Here is an 18752-nt window from a genome sequence, read left to right on the forward strand (position 1 = left end):
GCAGGCTTAACGCATCCCTTGTGGAGGCTGCTGTTTCCTGCATCATTACTTCTGTGACTCTCCCAGGACCTGGCTGGGTACAGGACCACTGTCGCTGCTGTTACAGCAGCTGTTGGAAAAATACTGCACAGCCTTGGGCAGAGCAGAAGGGCCTGAGTAAGAGGGAGAATACACATGTGCATGCCCACAAGCGAGGTGTACATGTGTGTATACAAATAGAAACAGAAGCCCTGGCTGGTGTGGATCGGTGGACTGAGTGCCAGCCTGCGACCTGAAAGGTCACAGGTTCAATTCCCAGTCGGGGCACATGCCTGGGTTGTGAGCCAATGTTTCTCCCCCTCTCTTTCTCCCTCCCTTCCACTCTCCCTAAAAATAAATAAACAAAACCTTAAAAAAAAAGAAATAGAAGAACACAAATAGAAATAGAGCTAACCGCAATAATAAGGAAGTAATTAATTATATACCTGTTTCTTCCATTTAAGGCAACACCTCTGAATTTTGAGCAATGAATGTTATTAAACAATATTCTATAATAGTAAAATCATTTGCTCTTTTATTCTTAAAACTCTTAGTAGAGGTACCCATTTCTTTTGAAAGCTAATGATTCTTTGGGGTATACAGCTAATAGGTTAGGATTACACGCAACCTTCAAATATTAACAAAAATTAGCCTTCAAGGAAGAATGTAAACAAAGTATACAAGTATTCAAGGAAATGAGTGTGTTTCAAATCTGCCCAATGACAGCTTCCCTATTCTAAAGTCGAGTGTCACACTTACACCTCAGCAGTGTTCTGTTCCTCTGTTAATCACGAGAAACATATTTGCCACATGCTGGGAGCCTGATTTTCTCCGCATATTAGGGAAGCAACAGAAATTTCCAAAACAGGCTAGTTCAGAATTCAGCCCTTTAAATAGACTTGGGAAAATTCTCCAGCCTGAATAATTGTTAACCAATCCAGTACTCAGGAATTATTCTATGAAATGTTTTTTTTTTCTTAAATTTTTGTTCAAGTACAATTGTCTCCATTTTCCGCCCACCACTCCCACCCACCCCAGTCATCCCCACCTCCCACCCCCCTTCGGTTTTGTCCATAAGTCCTTCATACATGTTCCTTGATGACCCTTCCTCCTTCCGGGCCACCGTTACCCCCTCCCCTCTGGTTGCTGTCAGTCTGCTCTTTATTTCAATGTCTCCGGTTATATTTTGCTTGCTTCTTTGTTTTGTTGATTAGGTTTCACATACAGGTGAGATGAAATGGTTGTTTGGGATGGCACCACTGATCACTGAATAAATGAGCACAGTCTGCCAGCATCACATAGAAGGTGAGAAGGGCCACACAAATGGCCTTAACTCATTTTAGTATTAAAATAAAGCATTTCAGTTAGGACTCAAGGCAGGCCAAAGTTACTCAAAGCAAACACTGCAGAGAAAATATTTCCTAAAATCAAATTCTTGACCTGAATCTGATCTGCTTTCTTCCATTCCATCAGTTACCCAGACTCAAGTCAAAGGGACAGTACTAGCAGGTTATTCCAAAGGACATTTCAATTATTTGGGAAGAAATAAATGACCCTTGTCTTTTTTAAAAAATAAAGCAGACTTCCTCTAGAAAAAGATCATTATAGGTGAGGAATAATTTAGCAAGTAAAATTCTGTTTTACTAGTACACTACATTAAAATGCAATTTTCAGGCTAATATATTTACAGAACATTTGGAGACGGCCAGTCGCTTACCCCTGGCGGTGGGAGCTTATCCTCTGTAATGATGCTGAGCGCATTCTCAGGACAGAAGGCTCAACGATTAGAGAAGTAACTGATTTTTCCTAAAGAAAAACATCAGAACCCCAGTTACATCCTTTAAAAGTATGTATCACCCTACAGAGAATGTGGAAATTTTCTTTGTTTAACAACAACAACAACAACAACAAAGCAATTAGGAAAAATGCAAAGCAGCTACAATTACAATCAAATACAGTTTGTGCTTCTGACATGGGCCTCCTCACACTAGTTGGGCTTAGACACTCCCTAAGGAAATTCCAAATTTTGCAATCTAGTAGCTCTCGTCTCCTAGGGAAATATTCATTTAAGGGGATAAGGGGAGCCTGATTCACATTTACAGAGTACCTTCCCCAATAGCAAGTTCTATGCTCATAATCTACATTCGGGCCAACCCCGTCCCCTGTTCTAGCTGTATGCCCTCAGACAACCTTGGTGAGTCTCAGCTTCCCCACCTGGATTTGTGGATAATTACTCACAGCAGCAGCCTCAGAGAGGTGTGGGGCCAAATGCTATTACCCTCTATGTAACACATCGGTCACAGTGACCTCTGTCTCACAGTAAGTGCTCAATAAACTTTAACCCTGATCATTTCTATGGGGTCCTCCTACAGGTAAGGGGAAAAAAAGGTAACTTGTTTGGAGTCGCCATGCTGATAGGCTAACCCAGGCTCAAATCCCAACACGCAGGTCTTCTAAGCCTATAGAACTGTAATCGGAGGCATCAGACACACTGAGGGACGGCCATCCACATTCAATTGTGAAGATACTAAAAGGGGAGGGGGGAACGTGACAATAAAAATCAAGACCATGCATTGCATATAAAGCATTAAAAACTTACTACCAATTACAAATGTCTCCCCATCAACCTTTCCAAAAAGAATTATTTTAAAATATTTTAAGTCCACGTAGTATGTAGGTTATTGATCAAGAACCACCTTCTGCAGCACGATAACAAATGTGAACTTAATCTAGAACTCCTGGTTAGCCTGCTGACCATTTCACCAACAGGAAATCAAGGAAGTAAATACCCTGATCACTTCGCAGCATGCTGGTCCACATGTTATCGCAGGAAGCCCTCCCAGCCAGATAGGTGTCCTTCTAGACGTCTCACAGGTAGAGAAACTGTGGCACGGACAGGGCAGCCCCCTATCTCCACCTATCTCAGGGCAGGGCCCAAACTGAAACTCACCTCTGTCTACATCTAAAATCTGTGTTTTCTCTAGAACAACACGGACGAGGCAAAAGAAGGGTTAGGCTACTTAGTGGCTTGGCTCTGACAGTATGTTTAACAGAATAAATAGGAAAGATGCCAGTTTTTGAGGACATCCCCATGAAGATTAATTTTTACCAAACGATTTCATCTCTAAAGTAAAAGTCAGTAATAGACATGGTCAACACATGCCCCATGTGGAGCATACTCAATTCACAATTTCAAGCTTGCCTGGGTCAGTGTTAGTTTCGTATACAGAAAAAAAGCTTTTGAAAAGATAGGAGCTCACTATCAGGTCCAAGTGAGCACAAATCACCTCCCCACCCGTCAGAGCTTCAGCGCCAGTGGCAGACGGCACCAAGGCTAGAGCACGCCCCAGTCCAATGCAACTTAATTCCTCCAGGTTCTCAACGGATAATTAGGGAAGACTCCTTGGGTCACAGTCCCCGGGCTGGAGAGGACGTGGGACCAGTTCTCCCTTATTCTTTTCTTTTCTTTTTTTTTTTTTGGATAAACATTTTTTTATTGTGGTAAAATATATATCAAAATTTACCATTTTTACCATTTGTAAAATGGTTCTGTGGCATTAAGTACATTCACATTTTGTTGAATAATTATCACCACCATTCAGAACTTTTTAATCTTTTCCCCAACTGACCCTCTGGACCCCTTAAGTAATAACTCCCACTACCTGCTCCCCACAGCCTGTGGTAACCACCGTTCTACTTTCTTTCTCTATGGATTTGATTATTCCAGGTACCCTGAGCACATCACATGATATCTGTCCTTCTGTGACTGGTTTATTTCACTGAGCATAAGGCCAGTTCTCTTTTTTCCCCAGTTAGTCTCCCTGAATAAACACCCTGAAATGTACATCCTCTAGAGGAAATAAAAATGAATATGGGAGCATTCTTTTTCCCCCCATTTACTTACTCATTACTAAAAGGATATAAAAAAACACTAAGGGTAGTTGAGGAGGAAGAAGAGAAAGTCAACAAAGTCACCCATAACTTCACCAGGGGACCACTCCACCCCCATTTGTACTTATTCTCTCATGATCTTCTGCTTTGTGCAAATGAAATTTTTATAATTACATCACACTGAATGTCTTCCTGCTTTAACTTCACTATCAAAATCATAACTGTGCAAACATTTCAAAAATTAACGTTCAAGGTCAACACTACAGAAAAATAAATGTACTCCCATGAAAACTTGTATCTACCGAGCTCCCCAATGGCAGAAATAAGTTAAGACTGCCTAAAGTTTCACTCTCATCTAAGGAAATTGCTCTTCACAAGACAGTACCATATTGTTTTAGTAGTTGGTGCAGAGAGAAGACAACACCTTCACAAGTGTTCATACGAAATCACTTAAATGTTAAGTATAAAGGTATATAAACTCCAAATGCGGCCATCCATCCCACTATTATAGCTCTCAGTGGAAAAGAGCACAGCAACATCTAATGAAAATCTTGTTTTCTCTGCAGGAAATAAAGATAATAATGCCACAAATCAGCATTCTCCTCAGTTTTTTATTGGTTTTTCTTGCAATTCACATGTTCTCAGAACTAAAAAGAGGAAAAATAAACTTCAATAAAATTCCACATCTTATTTTTGTTTCTTATTTCTATTTGTGGCTTGAAAAAAAATATATATATATAACAGCAGGATCTAGTACCAGTAAAAGAAAATGATTTAAGCTGAAATAAAACTCAAGCCAGCAGGAGATGACTTTGATCGGGAGACAATTATACAAGAGTTGATGGAGTGCACGACTTCCGTTATTTATTTTTGTAGAAATAACCTCAAGTCCTGGAAAGAAGACATTTTTAGAAAATGACACTGACCCAGACGCTAGGTCTCACAAGTGAGAGCAGAGCGCGCTACTTCTCTTGCACCACCGCTCACGCCCTGTCTGCTCAAACCACTGGAATGCACTTCACTTAAATACAGGAGTTAACCGAAATGCAGGAGTTACTGAAATCACAGAGACCCTGCCCACGGTCATGGTATCCAACACAGGCACTGTTCATGCTGAATTTCCCATCTCATTGAGAGAGAGCACAAGCACCGTGAAAACAGAGCACCCCAACTAAGGGGACCCAGAAGGGCCAATCATTCCGAACATAAACTAAGTTCCCAGAACTACAAGCAACCCTGGCAATGCCACGCCTGAATTCTCCCTAGCGCTCCAGACCATCTTCCCTTCCTGGGTGGACTGTTTCTGGGTGTTCCTTCTATATCTGCAGCTTCTTTTTTCCAGTTTTTAACCTCACCCGAGGATATATTTACTGATTTGAGAGAGAGAGGAAGGAAGCAACAGAAAGAGAGAAACATCCATGCAAGAAAGAAATATCAATCAATTGCCTCCCAAAAGCACCGGGACTGGGGATTGAACCCACAACCTTTTCATGTTATAGGAGGATGCTCCAACCGACTAAACCACCGGCCAGGGGTAAATCTGCAGCTTCTTTTAATCCTCTTCTCAGTTAAGTATCCCAGCATCTTTCTAAAAACTGCCCCACTCATAAAAACGTCAGAAGCACAGGACAGGGCCTCCTGCCCTATTTTTAGTGAGCTTGCCCCACCTTGTCCCTTTAGCGGTTTGCCCTACAGAACTACACCCGTAAAGATGATCAGAGAATAAAACTCTTCAAAAGGACAGATCCACACCATCTGCTCTGACTCCAGGAAGGACCAAAACTAAACGTATATCAACCAAAAGGAGATCTAAAAGTTATTATTTTTAAGTTGGGATTAAAATTCCAAAATGTCAGCAAAAACCCAAAACAATATTAACTAAGCCTCACCTCAAGTTTATATTTCTCATACCTAATGCTCACCCTTAGCAACTCCAACAGGCCAGTCCTCTCTCCCTACTTCTACTTGGGGTTAGCTGACATCCATGGCAATATCTAAATACCCAAAAGAAGAAAGGATGTTGTCATAATTTGAACAATTCAAGTCAAAAACCACTCTTTGCTTTCTAACTGAGGCAAAAGCATGTACAAAAAAAAAAACACCCTGAGTCCCACGTGACGCTACAGCCCTCTCCTTCCTGACACAGCAAATGTGCAATAATCTCCCAGACTCTACATGCCATTCACCTCTGGACCAAAGTCAGTAGGACTGACCAGCTGGGCACAAGTCACAAGGAAAAAACCAACATGACAATCCTGTCTCTGCCACAGACATTGCAGTCTACTACAATGATCAGAAAGCCACAGACAGGTGGAAGGTGAAGAGCAGAGAGAAGTCTCCATCACTTGAAGTACCTTAGAGCTGGTTGTCCAAGGTATGTACATCAAGAATCACTAGTTCTGGGGAAACTATACAAACACTGAATTAAATGAAGCTAACAATTTCCTTTTCAGCAGGCCTTCTGGAATATGTTAATGGGAAGAGAGAAGGAACTTGATGGTAGAAATCTTTATTCACAATGTATTTCCAAACCCCTGGGTTTTGGTGAACACTTTGGGAAGCACTGCTTTAGAGGCTGTGGAAATAAGGTTAGAACTGAGACCTGGAAAAGCAGGCACAGGACTAAGGTGACATCAATCCAGGGCCAGGACTACAGGAGCAGCAGGGCTCCTTAAAGAGATGTTTTATAGTGAGGCCCTCTGCACCATTCTTTGGGCATGAAATTGCTCCTCTCCATGTCATGAACTTGACATGGCCATCACTTACTGTGACAACTCAGGACACAGCTTAATAGTCACCTACTCAGGCCACTTGATCTAAAGGAGCCCACCAGGCACTCTGCAGTGAGTGTTTAACTCATGGCCACATCCCTAGAGCCTACTGGCACATAGTAGATGCTCAATAAAAGTATGCAGAGTGAGTAAGTAAATGAAGTGCTCCAGCTATCCTCCCCTCTGGCTTGCAGAAATGAGTACTTAAGCATCTGGTTATATTTAATTTCAGTTCAATATGATTTTATTATTTCAAATAAAGAGACCATGCTTATGCTACAGTTGCTGAATTAAATGACATTGACATTTCCTTTGGACACATATTTTCAGACTGAGTCACTACAAAATTTTGAAACTACATATATTTGAGTCATTCCAGGAACAATAATGAGTGTAAAGTGAACTCCTTCCCTAGGCCTTTCTGGAATTTGTACACAAAACCACCTAGTTAACTGGCTCTTATGTTAACTAAACTCACAATGACCTCATTAAAATCCTGCTATAAGACTACATCATCATAACTGGGGATAAATTCTCCGGAAAACTAACAACTAAAAAATGTCCTGGGGCATATTTATTGAAGTCTCCCATGATAAAACTGTTTTTCCTGCGTATATTCATTCTTTGACAAATACTTACTGAGCACCCAGGACTTCCTAAGCACTGGGAACACGAAGATGAAGCAGCAGCAGTGCATCCCAGCAGAGGCTTACAGACCAGAAGAGGAGCCAAGGCAGGAAATGCAGAGCTGTGGTGTAAGTGGGCGTGAGGAGCTCACAGTGGGAGCAAGGAGAACCAGCCGCCCTCTAACGATGCGCCCCAGTGGTCTTCCAAGTGCGGGCCCAGAGCAGCAGCAGCATCAGCTGGGAGGTTATTAGAAGTGTGGACCTTTATCGGGCCACCCTGTAGACCTAGGGACCAGAAATTTGAAGGTGGGGCCAGCAGCGTGTGTTTGAACAAGCCCTCAAGTCATTCTGACGCACACTGAGGTGGCTGATGATTCAGCTGCTTCCTGAAGGAGGAGCAAAAGTCAAGCAGGTAAAGAACAGACAGAAAGGGTGGCTGCAGGCCATGGGAACTGCGGAGAAATGCCTGAAGGCCACAGGAAACCTGGCATGTTGTAAGATCAGGGTGGCTCAAGCTCGGCGCATGAGACAGAGAGCACAGAAGATCGCAACGGGTGTCAGGTGTGGTGTCATGGGGCTCACCCGGACTTCACCCAAAGGACAGCCAGGGGCCCCTGAAGGGTTGGGATGGACAAACCCAGAACTGCAGAAGATTTCAGAAGATCACCTTGGAGGGAGAGTAGAGAACAAACCCAGAGAAGCCAAAGAGAAGGTGGTGGCTGCAGACTCCGGGGCCTGCAGAGGCAGTGGTGGTCAGAAGTCAAGTGGAGGCACACCATCAGACCCAGCAGGGCTCCAAGGGGGTGCAGAGAGTCAGGGGTACCTTACACAGCTGCACAGACAGAGGAGCCGGGAACATCATGGGACAGAGTGAGCATCCCTTCCCCTGGGAAGCCTTCACTGACACGCCCTCCGCAGCAACCAGGGCAGGTGCTACTCTGGGAAGCACTATGTACTTCTGGTAGCACACGTCACATTTTATCATAGTTAGTTCTTTACCCAGCTGTCAGTCTTTCCCCATAAACTGACAGCTCCCAGCAGGCAGAGGCAGTGGCCATCCTGGTCAGTTTCCATGCTGGTCAGTCTCCACAGGCAGCATTTGGAAGGACACCCACCCCAGCACGTGGAAAGCCAAACTGAATGAATGGAGCTAGCCAAGCCAGGAGGCCACTGAGAGGCCACTGCTCTCAGTCAGGGGAGAGATGACTGTGTCATGGGAAGGAACGACAAAGCTTTTACAGCGGAACTTCTTAATTTTTCTCTAGTCTGTTGCTACCATCCAAATCACTGAATGAAAATCTTTTCAAGTCAATTATGCTATGAGAATTCAACAGTAAATCTGACCTGTTGAGTGGAGCCCTGTGGAAAGCCACAAAGGACCATCCATGGTTGGAGTGCTTTTGCAAGCGAAAGTGAGGCACAGGTTTAGGCCACAGATGGGTCCCTATTTGAGATAACAAGTTTGCTTCAGAGCAACTCTGCAAAGCCTGGCAGTAGAGGATAGAAACATCTCATATCCCGCTGACACAGTTTTGCATCTTTGCTTTGATTTTTAGAAATGACTTCAAGCAGGCAGATAACGGTGTGACCCAATTACGGGGTATTTTGGAAGCAGCAGGCACCTAACTTGGAGGTGGAGCTGGTGGGTGGAGAAGGACGAGTTTCTAAGTAGGCACTACCACCTGCCTCTCGGTCCTGCACGGAATGTTACAAAGGAAGGAGCTGTGGCAATCAGGAAGTAATGCGACATCTCCCCTGACCTGCTTCCTGTTTTCTCACTATTCCCAAAATAGACAAAGCTAAGGAAAATCATAAATACATTTCTTAGCCTTCTGGGGGGAGGATCATCAAGGGCACAAATTTGGGTCCCTGGGGAAAAAAGGGGAATGAAAGGCAAGGCTACCCAAAGTCCTAGGCTCAAAAGGTGAAAACAGTGGAAAATAAAACCCACAGACAAACAGGAACCAGAGGAAAAAAACTAGCCCATTCCTACACCAAAGCTTACTGCCTGGTGATGCCACAAGCTCAGCTGCCCCCCAGAGTCTCCGAACTCAAGCTCTTTGGAGTCAACAGTTAAAGTTTTCACTTAAAACTAAAAATAACTGTTAAGGTCTTACTTCATGCCAAGTATTGTTCATGTATCAGATATTAACTCATGAATTTCTCATATGCATGTTACACAGATATCACCCGTACTCCTACTTTTGGATGAGGAAACTGAGGCACTGTGAATTCTGTTGTCCAAGTATAATTCCACTGTCCACAGTCACATGGCTGTTCAACTGTGGAGCGGTACTGGAGCCCTAAGACTCTGGCTTGTAACCAAATCCCCACTGCCTCTGTCCACCTAGGGCTGGCCTCTGCCTGCACTGTCAGGGTGGCTGGTGGCATTGTTGGCCTCTGCTCAGTAGATGATGACATAGTTAGTACTCATCCCACAGTCAGGACAATGTCTCCAGATATTGCCAAAGGTTCCCTGGAGGGCAAAACTGCCGTGAGAATCGCTGCTGTAGAGATCTGAAAGGCCAAATCACTAGGTCCCAAAGGCCAAATCTCTAGGTCCCTTATGGAAAGGGTGGTAAATCCTGTGTAGAAGAAACAGGCTACAACAGTTCTACTGAGCAAAGGAAAAATGGAAAAGGAGACAGTGGAAGGGTTTTCTGTAGTTGGGGGTCTACAACAAAAGTCCCCTGCCACAGCTCCTGTTCCGTGAGACCTCACTACTCCAGCAGAATGGGACAGCCCTCCTTCCCGCCACTGCCTAGAGCTTCGCACACATGCCTTGGTGCAGCACCTTACAACCAACGCTCTGGCACGTTCCTCTCCGTCTCCCTGAACTCCATACAGTGCCTGGCACAAAGCTTGTGCTCAATGAGTGTTTGCTGAACAAAGGCATGAACAAATGAAGCTGAGGGTTCTGGGTGTCAACAAATGGACACATCTCTGTGTTCACTAGAGGTGTGAAAAAGGCACAAAGAAATAAAACTTGGTTCTTGAGGAGGATAAGAGGTTCTGGTCAGGTCATTAGAAAAATCTGAAGTTGAATCAGTGCTTCTGAAGTATCACTATGAGTCCACACGATGCCTATTGTATTCAAAAGTTTAGTTATATTAGTATATTGAGGTATATATATATTAGTATAATCAACTCAAGAAACCTAATTCATGCTAAGGAGATTCTAATTATTCACTTCCTCCAACAAACGGCACTGCCCCACAAATTGGGATACTCAGTGGGGCAGGGTCACTGACTTGTCCAGGACAAAAGTCTACTTGGGAAACCAAATGAAGATCAGAGGGTTAAGTACAGAACCAGCACCCAAGAGCACACCGGATGCTCCCAAGGAGAGGCCCCATCATCCAGGGTGCCAGGGTCCTCTCTCCAGACCCACCACCCTAACAGCCGGAAGTCTCTAGTCGGCCATGGGGCTGCTGGAGAAGCCTTGAAATCATCACCTCATTTTTTCTAGTCACCACAAGTTTCTGTCATCCCAACATTGCCTCGTAATTGGCACATGACAATGAATCAGACTCCTGTGATTCTATTTACAATAGAAATAGAATCTGCCTAGAGAGATTCAACACAGCAACCTCAACTTTCAGACATATTTAGTAATTATATTTACATTTTCCTACTACCCAATTTGTGTTCAGATGAAAGAAATGCATGTTGGGGCCATAATTTGGAGGAAATAGTCCCACCATTAAACATGAAGATTTAAGTTAACATCCATTTTGAAAATGAACGAAAGGTTAAATTTTCACCTTTTCCCCAAATGCTGAATTTAGGAAGGTTTCGTGGTGTGGTGGAAAGAAGAGCACAGGCTTTGTTGAGGCCTGGGCAAGTCCTTTAACTTTCCTGAGCCAAGGCTTCCCCACCTACAAAAGAGGAAAGAAGGAAGTAACCCAAAAGACTAAATGAAATGTTTCCTACACAGCACCAAGCACATATTTGACCCTTAATTAATGAATTAATGTTTCTGCTTCATCCTGTCAGTCCCTCAGAACCCATGGACTCCTCCATATTGATTATAACTGCAGAGCAAGTACCCGTGTTCACTGTGCTGTCTTTAGTGAAAGAACCTCAGTTTCCTGATCTCTGAAATGGGAACAGTACCATAGTGTTTCGTAAGAATTACACAGGATAACAGCTATAAAGCTTTTAGTACAAAATAAGAGCTCCATGATATTAATGATATATTATTATGGTCAGCACAGATTTTTTTTTAATTTTATTTTAATCATTGTTCAAGTACAGTTTTCTGCCCTTTACTCCCATTCCAGCCCACCCACCCATCAAGTATTATCAGTAATATGTTTATGTTACTTTCTTCAGCTACTATTTAAAACTCAGAAATAATTCAAGTTTGTCAATTCCATGAGCAAATTATTCTTAAGCTTCTTCTAAAGATGCATCAAAGCTCACCCTGGACAGTATGATACTGCACAGGTCCCAACCAAGCTGGCTGTTACACAAATCTTGGTTCTATGGCTTTGAATCCATCAGCATTTCCTAGAATCACCAGCCCTCAATTGCTAAAGTGTGCTGTTTTGGCAGGAAAAGGCCTACATGCAAAGAAGCAAACATCAAGATCCATCACTCGGAGGCCTGCTAAAATAAAACACACATTTCAGTTACTAGTGCTTTCTGCTCTCTCAGACCCTCATGTTTCATCTTGGCGCTTTCCTTGTCATTCTTAGGCTATAATTCAAAAATACTCGCTGGTTCCCAGAGCACTTTCAAAATTAGTTTCTTCTCAGTTCTCCTAGGACCTTGGGTCTGTACCAGTGACTACATTCCTGGAAGGCCCAGAGGCTCCATCCGCCCACCCACAAGCTCCAGTGTGACCTGGCCTCCACTCTTCAACTTGATCCTGAGGGCTGGGCTGTCTACATCTCAGGCCTGGATTCCCAGACTTATCCATTTCATGGACCATTAAGCTGCCAAGTAAAAATCTTCCCATCAATTCATAGAAAAAATTACCCCAAATTGGAAGGATATAATCTCAGAGAAAAGGACTGATCTTCTCATTTGAACACACTTAAGAAATTTTCACTGCATCATCATCATTATCATTTTGATAAGGACAGCAAAACATCACCAACAGACAAGTGGGCCTAGCATTGCGCTTTGCATATAGTAGGCACTCAGTTACTTTTAAATTGTACAGAATTGAAACTCTGATTCACGGGGCAACAGCTTTGTAAATGCTACATCCCATACCACCAGTAATGCCAGGCTTTCCTTCTTCAACAAGGGCGTTGCATTTCCCTTCACTCTCTGGAGCTCTGCAAGTTCCCCCCAACCTCACCCTCCTCCTAAGCGCACACTTCTAGCTCAGTTCCAAAACCACACTCTTCTCAGGCAATTTTAAAAGGAAGAAACAAAACCAGTCTTCCTCTCACTCTAAGCATTCCTAAAGCATACTTTCCGGTAGAAATACACTTCAAAAACCTCAGTTATTACATAGCAGACCAAATTTTGCAAGATTTCTGTAAGAGGCAAAGGACAGAATAGTTCACTTTATTTATAACCACTATCAGATTATTAATAAACAATGGAGAAAACCTTTAATCATAACTGCATACCATTCATTTTTTCCATGTTCTCTTCCCCTCTTGGTCCACACAAATCTCTGTATTTTATATACCAATAAATTATACGTTGGGACTTGCTTCCTGATGATGAAAGCAATGCTTGTCCTAGCGATTGTTCAGTGCTGAGCAGTCTGGGTGAGATTCACATCTTATGGATATAAGATTACGTAGAAAGGGACTGTCTCCTCACCCAAAGGCATCTACCACCGATGACCTGCCAAGTCGTGATGACTTGACTTTCTTCCCTGTCCGTCATTCCTCTCTCCCAGCTCTCCCTCATCTAGTGTTTAGAGTTACGGCTCCACTCCTAGCAGGGGCCCAGTAAACTTTGGAGCCTGGTTCTGATCAGAAGCTCCAGACTCACTGTCCATTAATATCAATTATTTAAATTCAGACAACAACTCTGGCTTCTCCTCACCTACCTCACTTAAAGGTTAATGAGGCTGTTTTGTGACCATCTTGAAAGCAAAGTGCACTCAAAATACCAAAGGGGATCGGTTCCCTTTGCTCTCTGCCCCATCCTCATAGCTGTCCCCCCAGAAGTTCATGATCTTGCCAACGATGTGTGGGCACACTCCGACAGCCATCGCTCCTGCTACCGCAGCAGCGGACAGTGGAAACCTACCCAATCCAGTGGCAGTGCTAACATGAAATGATCATTGTAAGCCAGAGACCAAGGGCTGCATTTCTGAGCGAGGGCTGAAGACAAAGGACAGGGGCATGGGAAAGGGCTGTCAAACAAAATGCCATGTGGACGGGCCCCAGCACCCGAGGCACAGGACACCCTCCTCCGCAGTCCCCACGGAGGCTTCTTTCTCGGGCTGACCAAGAGCAGCGTCTCCCCGCAGAAGATGCTACAAAAGTTTTAAATATCCAATGTGCTTTACCCAAACCAAATCATTACTTTATCTCCTACCTAGTCTCGGTGGGGGCACAAAGAACTAATTTTAGGACATTCTTTAACAAATAAAAACTAAAAGGGAGGCAGGAATAGGCCAAAAAAGGAAGGGCATTCAACAAAGCTGGACAAGCCAGACTTAGTGAAACATAAAATCGGCTTCATCTAATATTTTAAACGAAGTCCTCACTCATCAAACAGCTGTATTACAGACCCTTGAACCGGGACAAGAAGAACCCAACAGACACCCAGAGGGTGCATTCTGCAGCAACTCCTACATTTTACAGATGAGAAAAACTGAGGCCCAGAGAAATACGATGACTTCCCCAGCGTCACACAGTACATTAAACTAGTGGATGGGCCTGGCCCAGAAGACAAGCCTTGGAAGCCCCTGGTTGGTGGTCCTCTCACCAAATCTCACTAGACCCTTGACTATGGAAAGTCTGGCACTCTGCCTCTGAAAACCCACTTTAGCTGAGAGAAATGCCACCAACCCATGTCAACATGCAGAATATGCGCTAATAACACATTAAAATGAAAATGGGTAATCTGGATTTGTTTTCCTTACATTTAAGTTTGTGTGTTGGTAGTACAACAGTGTTGAAAATAAATTAATACAAAACAGTTTTTTAAATCTGGATGGAAGCTTCTTAAAAATCTTCAGATCACTCTGAAGACAGGCTATTCCAATCAAATCTAATTCCAAATCACAAATCAAAGATGTTTTACAAGAGATGCTTATCAAATAAGAATGGTGCCAGCTGAAGACCTTCTCATATGAGATACAACTTTTAAGTTCTATTGCTGCACAATCAAAGAGCTCCCCACCTTCTCGGAGGGGCTTTCTTGAGAAGCTGACATTCATGTCAAAGATACTGACACATTAGATAATATGTGTAAGGAGCTTAACAGTAGACTTGACACATCGGAAGCATTGAACAAATGCTTGTTTCCTTCACCGAGGGTTGGAAAATAAGTATCATCCACATACCTAGAAATATCTTCCCGATATACTTTCCTAAAAGTCTGTCCTCCACTCCTGGAAAATTTAAGATGTTATATCATCAGGGTATTGCATTTTATTTTTGAAATGTATATTTTAAAAGTGTAACTGAAAAAGGCATACAGAGAGAACAGTGCATTTTTCCTTAAAAGACAAATTTAGATATCCTCAGTTCAGGGTAATCAACATAACACTATTCTAATGTTAAAGCAAGGTTTTCAGTATTAATTCCTGCTTGGGGGAGGGGGGGAGATTCAATGTTTACTGTTTTTCCAGTAGCAAGAAAAGAAAATTGTCGTCAAAAGTTTAAACATAGCATAAAAAGAGTACCAGTTTTAAAATAGTTATCTTTGTACAGGTGGAGTGTTGCAATGTTTAGTAGTCTTTTCTTAAATAACTTTGTAGCCTGTATTCATATTACTGAGGTTAAGTGTAAAATGCCAGTCTTTTATACTTAAGCTCATGGAGCCTTTCCACTACCACTTTATACAAGTTTCAGGAAGCAGGATGGCGCTGGCTCCATGGAGGCAAATCATTTAGTTAAAAGTATGCTTTGGATGAGAGAATAGCATAAGACCTATAAACACCTTCCCTAGAAAAGAATCCCAACTTTAGAGTCCTCTCGCAAAAGCTCTGAGCAAGCATCTAGGGACATCCCGGGTTTTGAAGACCCTGAGTGCTTTTTCCAACCATCCATGAACACGACAGCGTAGAAACCCTGCATCTGTTTCCCCCTGCGCAATGCTCTGATACCAGCCCACTGTACTCTACTGCCCCCTGTGTTCTCTCCACATCTCCCCCAGCGTGGAGGTTCCTCGTCCTTTTGACAAATGCCATCCTTTCAAAACAGTGCCATTTCTAGGCTTCTGTAAGTTAACGATAAACAAGTGTTGAGCAAATATTGCTTTCAAGCTACAAACTGAAAATACAACAAAGCTGCTACTACGTTCATAGGCAAATCCCCTCTCATGGACCGCCTATTCCTTAAAGGCCAGCTACATGAATTCAGATATCTTAATTATCACGGACATTTGAGCACAACATTTGATATATAAATCCATAACAAGGGTAAAAAAAAAAGTCAAAGATTTAACAGACCCAAATCCAGAACCACAGATCAAGATGCCACAGTTTTTTGGTTTTTTTTTTAATCAGTGCAATAGTAAAACAAATGACAAACCAATGCCAACCTCACAAAGTTTCCTCATTTCTTGGAATCCGTACACCACCGCTGACATCATTGTATGATCATTCTTTAGGTATTTCACCTAAGTCATCAGGTACAATGTAAATACAGCCAGTGACTGAGAGACTTCCTGAGCAAAACTGTGCCCTCCCAGAGCCCGCTCTTGTGGGAGCTTGAGACACTGACCTTCTCCTCTCCATCTCGGCCCTCTCCAACCACTCGTTCCAGCCAAAAACGTTTGTGACAGTCGTGCCTCTGGGCTGCGCAGAACTTGACTTGACAAAACGGCTCCAACTCTAAATCTGATTTCTTCAATTTATTATCTTTTGAATTCAGGTCCCACGCCTCCTCGGCCTTTTGCCCCTGATTCCTCAGCTCGCTCGCTCGCTCTCAGCACCCGAGGTCGAGAACACCTTTCATTGTATGGGACTACCCTCCGCATCATGCTTCCATCCAGCAAGGTTTTCATCGCACAAATGTCATTTCTAGCTTTCAGCCCTCCATTCCGCCCCGCAAGCAGCGGAGGGGCTTTCTGGACTCAATGGCCAGCTTTCCTGACTCGTCCCCTTCGCACAGCCATTTTCTAGTTAAAGCCCTCTCTGCCTCCGAGGGGAGAAATGAACTTTTCCCCCTTTGATCTCTCATAGGCTGGTGTCTGAACCCCCGAGAAGCCAGCCCCGTCTCCAACTCCCCGGCAGGAGCGCGCTGCCGCCCCAGGCGGGGGAGCCCAGCCGCACAGCAAAGGACGGTGGCAGGGGTAAGGGGGTGTGCGCTCTCCCTCGCCGGCGCCCACCCTCACTTTTCCTCTCCGCAGCCCCCACCCCAGCGCACCCCCTCCAAGCCTGTCTCTGCCACCCCAGGCCCTGCCAAGCCCGGAAAAGAGAGCGCTGGAAAGCAAAAGGGATGCAAGTCAAGGAGTGAGCCCGCAATCGCCCTGCCACCCGGCCCTGCGGCACGGGCGCAGAGCGCACGGGACTCCGTAGCTGGCGCCAGCTGCAGATGCGGCAGCAGCTGCAGCAGCTGTGGCTGCGGCTGGGCGGACAGCAGTGGCCGCGCAGCCCTCGGGACCAGAACAGGAGCAGCCGCTGGGACTACGCGCAGCCACTCGCCGCACGCCACTGCCCGGGTCTCTCGCCAGCACTCCCGGCCCGCTGCAGGGGTCCAGGGCAAAAGCAAGGAAGAACGCGAGGCTCACCGGTGGTGTGCGCAGTGTTCGCCTCGGCTACGGCGCCCGACAGCTCCGCTCCAGTCTCGCCCTCCACCAAGCGCCCGGATCAGCTGCGGGTGCAGCACACGAGCTTCCTCCTACTTGAGCCTAGGACGGGCTCCGGCGACTGAGCATGCCCAGTGCCACTCCGCGAGTCCCGAGCTGGGAGCAACGCCAGCGAGATTCCACTTCTCCAGGCTTTGGAGGCGGCTGCGAGAGGAGAGGCTGGAGGGGCCCGGCCGGGCGGGGATGAACCGGGAGAAAGGCGGGACCGAGGGCGGAGGCCGGGGAGCAGGGGGGCGGGCCACGCGCCTAGTGCGACCTCTGCAGGCAGAGGCTGCGGGCCATCTGGGACGCGGGGTCCCCCCATCTTCTGGGAAGATGGCTAGGAGGCAGTAGGGCCTAGGGTGTGGAGACCCAAATGCCTGCCGGGAGTCAGGGTGCAGCGGGATATCGCTTCCATGTGGTCTGGCATCTGTCTGCACTAAAAGGCAGTTGGGTAACCTTATCTCAGGCTAGTCTCTTTTCCTGTCTGCATTCCCTCATAATGGGAAAATGTCCCCAGGTGAGAGCTGCCCACACCCTCCCAGCTGCAACTTGTGGGCGATACATCCTTCTTTCTGCCTCCTTATTCAGAACCCTTCGCACTAGACACACACACACACACACACACACACACACACACACACACACACGATTCCTTGATGTGAATATCACAGCAAGACCACCTCAGCGGATAAAAGACACCTGCAGGAGGGGAAAAGCAAAATTTCCTTTTCACCCCGAGGAAAGTTACCTTTCACTGAACTGTAAGCAGGCAAGCAAGGTTCTGATAAGAATGGGCGCTCTGCCCAGAGACTGTGAACGACATCCCCAGAGCATCCTTATGTTCTTCCCCAGCGCAGTGGTTGTCAAACCTAAGCCAGAGTCAGAATCGCCTGCAGGGTTGGGGAAACAAATTGCTGGGTCCCACTCCCAGAGTCTCTGTGAGTAGGTCTTTGGTGGGGCCCAAGCATCTGTGTGTGTAACAAGCTCTCAGGCGCTGCTAATGCTGGTCTTTGAGGACCACGCTTTGAGAACCACTACTCGACACGTACACACAGCCTTGCCTATGATCTCCTGTAGGAGATTGACGCTAAGAGTAAATTCATGGCAGCAATGAACGGATGGCTCCTCCTCACTTATCCTTATCCCCAAAATCTCAGGATGCGCTCCTTCCTCAAAAAAACTCGAACCAGCTGGTCCTTATATTTCAAGTGAGGATTCTGAGGTTGAAGTGGGGATTACTTTATTCCTTCAAACGGGGTGAATTTATTGAGGACCCACAAGGTCTTACATACAGTAAGCCTGGGATAGCAGTGAGTAAAAATGCCCAGACCCGCCCTTCGTAGAGCTGGCAATCCAGCTAGGTGGAGAGACATCCATCGCAGAATCACTCAAAAATGTCATTTCAAACATGGAGAGTACTAGAAGTCAGTCTACTAGGTGTGTATGAAAGTGCATCATGGGACCCTGAGGCAGACGCAGAATGGAGTTGGAGGCAATGAATGGTGGG

General features: G+C 45.1%; 1 protein-coding gene across 11 annotated transcripts in view; it reads right to left on the reverse strand.

Annotated features, from left to right (window-relative positions):
- APBB2 (amyloid beta precursor protein binding family B member 2) overlaps positions 1 to 17393 on the reverse strand; it is a 323568-nt gene extending 306175 nt beyond the window's left edge. For 5 of the 11 annotated variants that reach the window (XM_045834006.1, XM_045834014.1, XM_045834011.1 and 2 more), the window contains exon 1: positions 17186 to 17392. The gene's annotated coding sequence lies outside the window, so the exon portion shown is untranslated. Of the gene's footprint in view, positions 1 to 1735; positions 1825 to 16176; positions 16358 to 17185 lie in introns of those variants that run through there. The other 6 variants (XM_045834008.1, XM_045834009.1, XM_045834013.1 and 3 more) reach the window with 4 other exon arrangements.
- Between the last annotated feature and the right edge of the window lie 1359 nt (positions 17394 to 18752).

Source organism: Phyllostomus hastatus, unplaced genomic scaffold (genome assembly GCF_019186645.2).
Source record: "Phyllostomus hastatus isolate PE091 unplaced genomic scaffold, TTU_PhHast_1.1 phas_contig_196, whole genome shotgun sequence".
In the NCBI taxonomy this organism is placed as follows: Eukaryota; Metazoa; Chordata; class Mammalia; order Chiroptera; family Phyllostomidae; genus Phyllostomus; species Phyllostomus hastatus.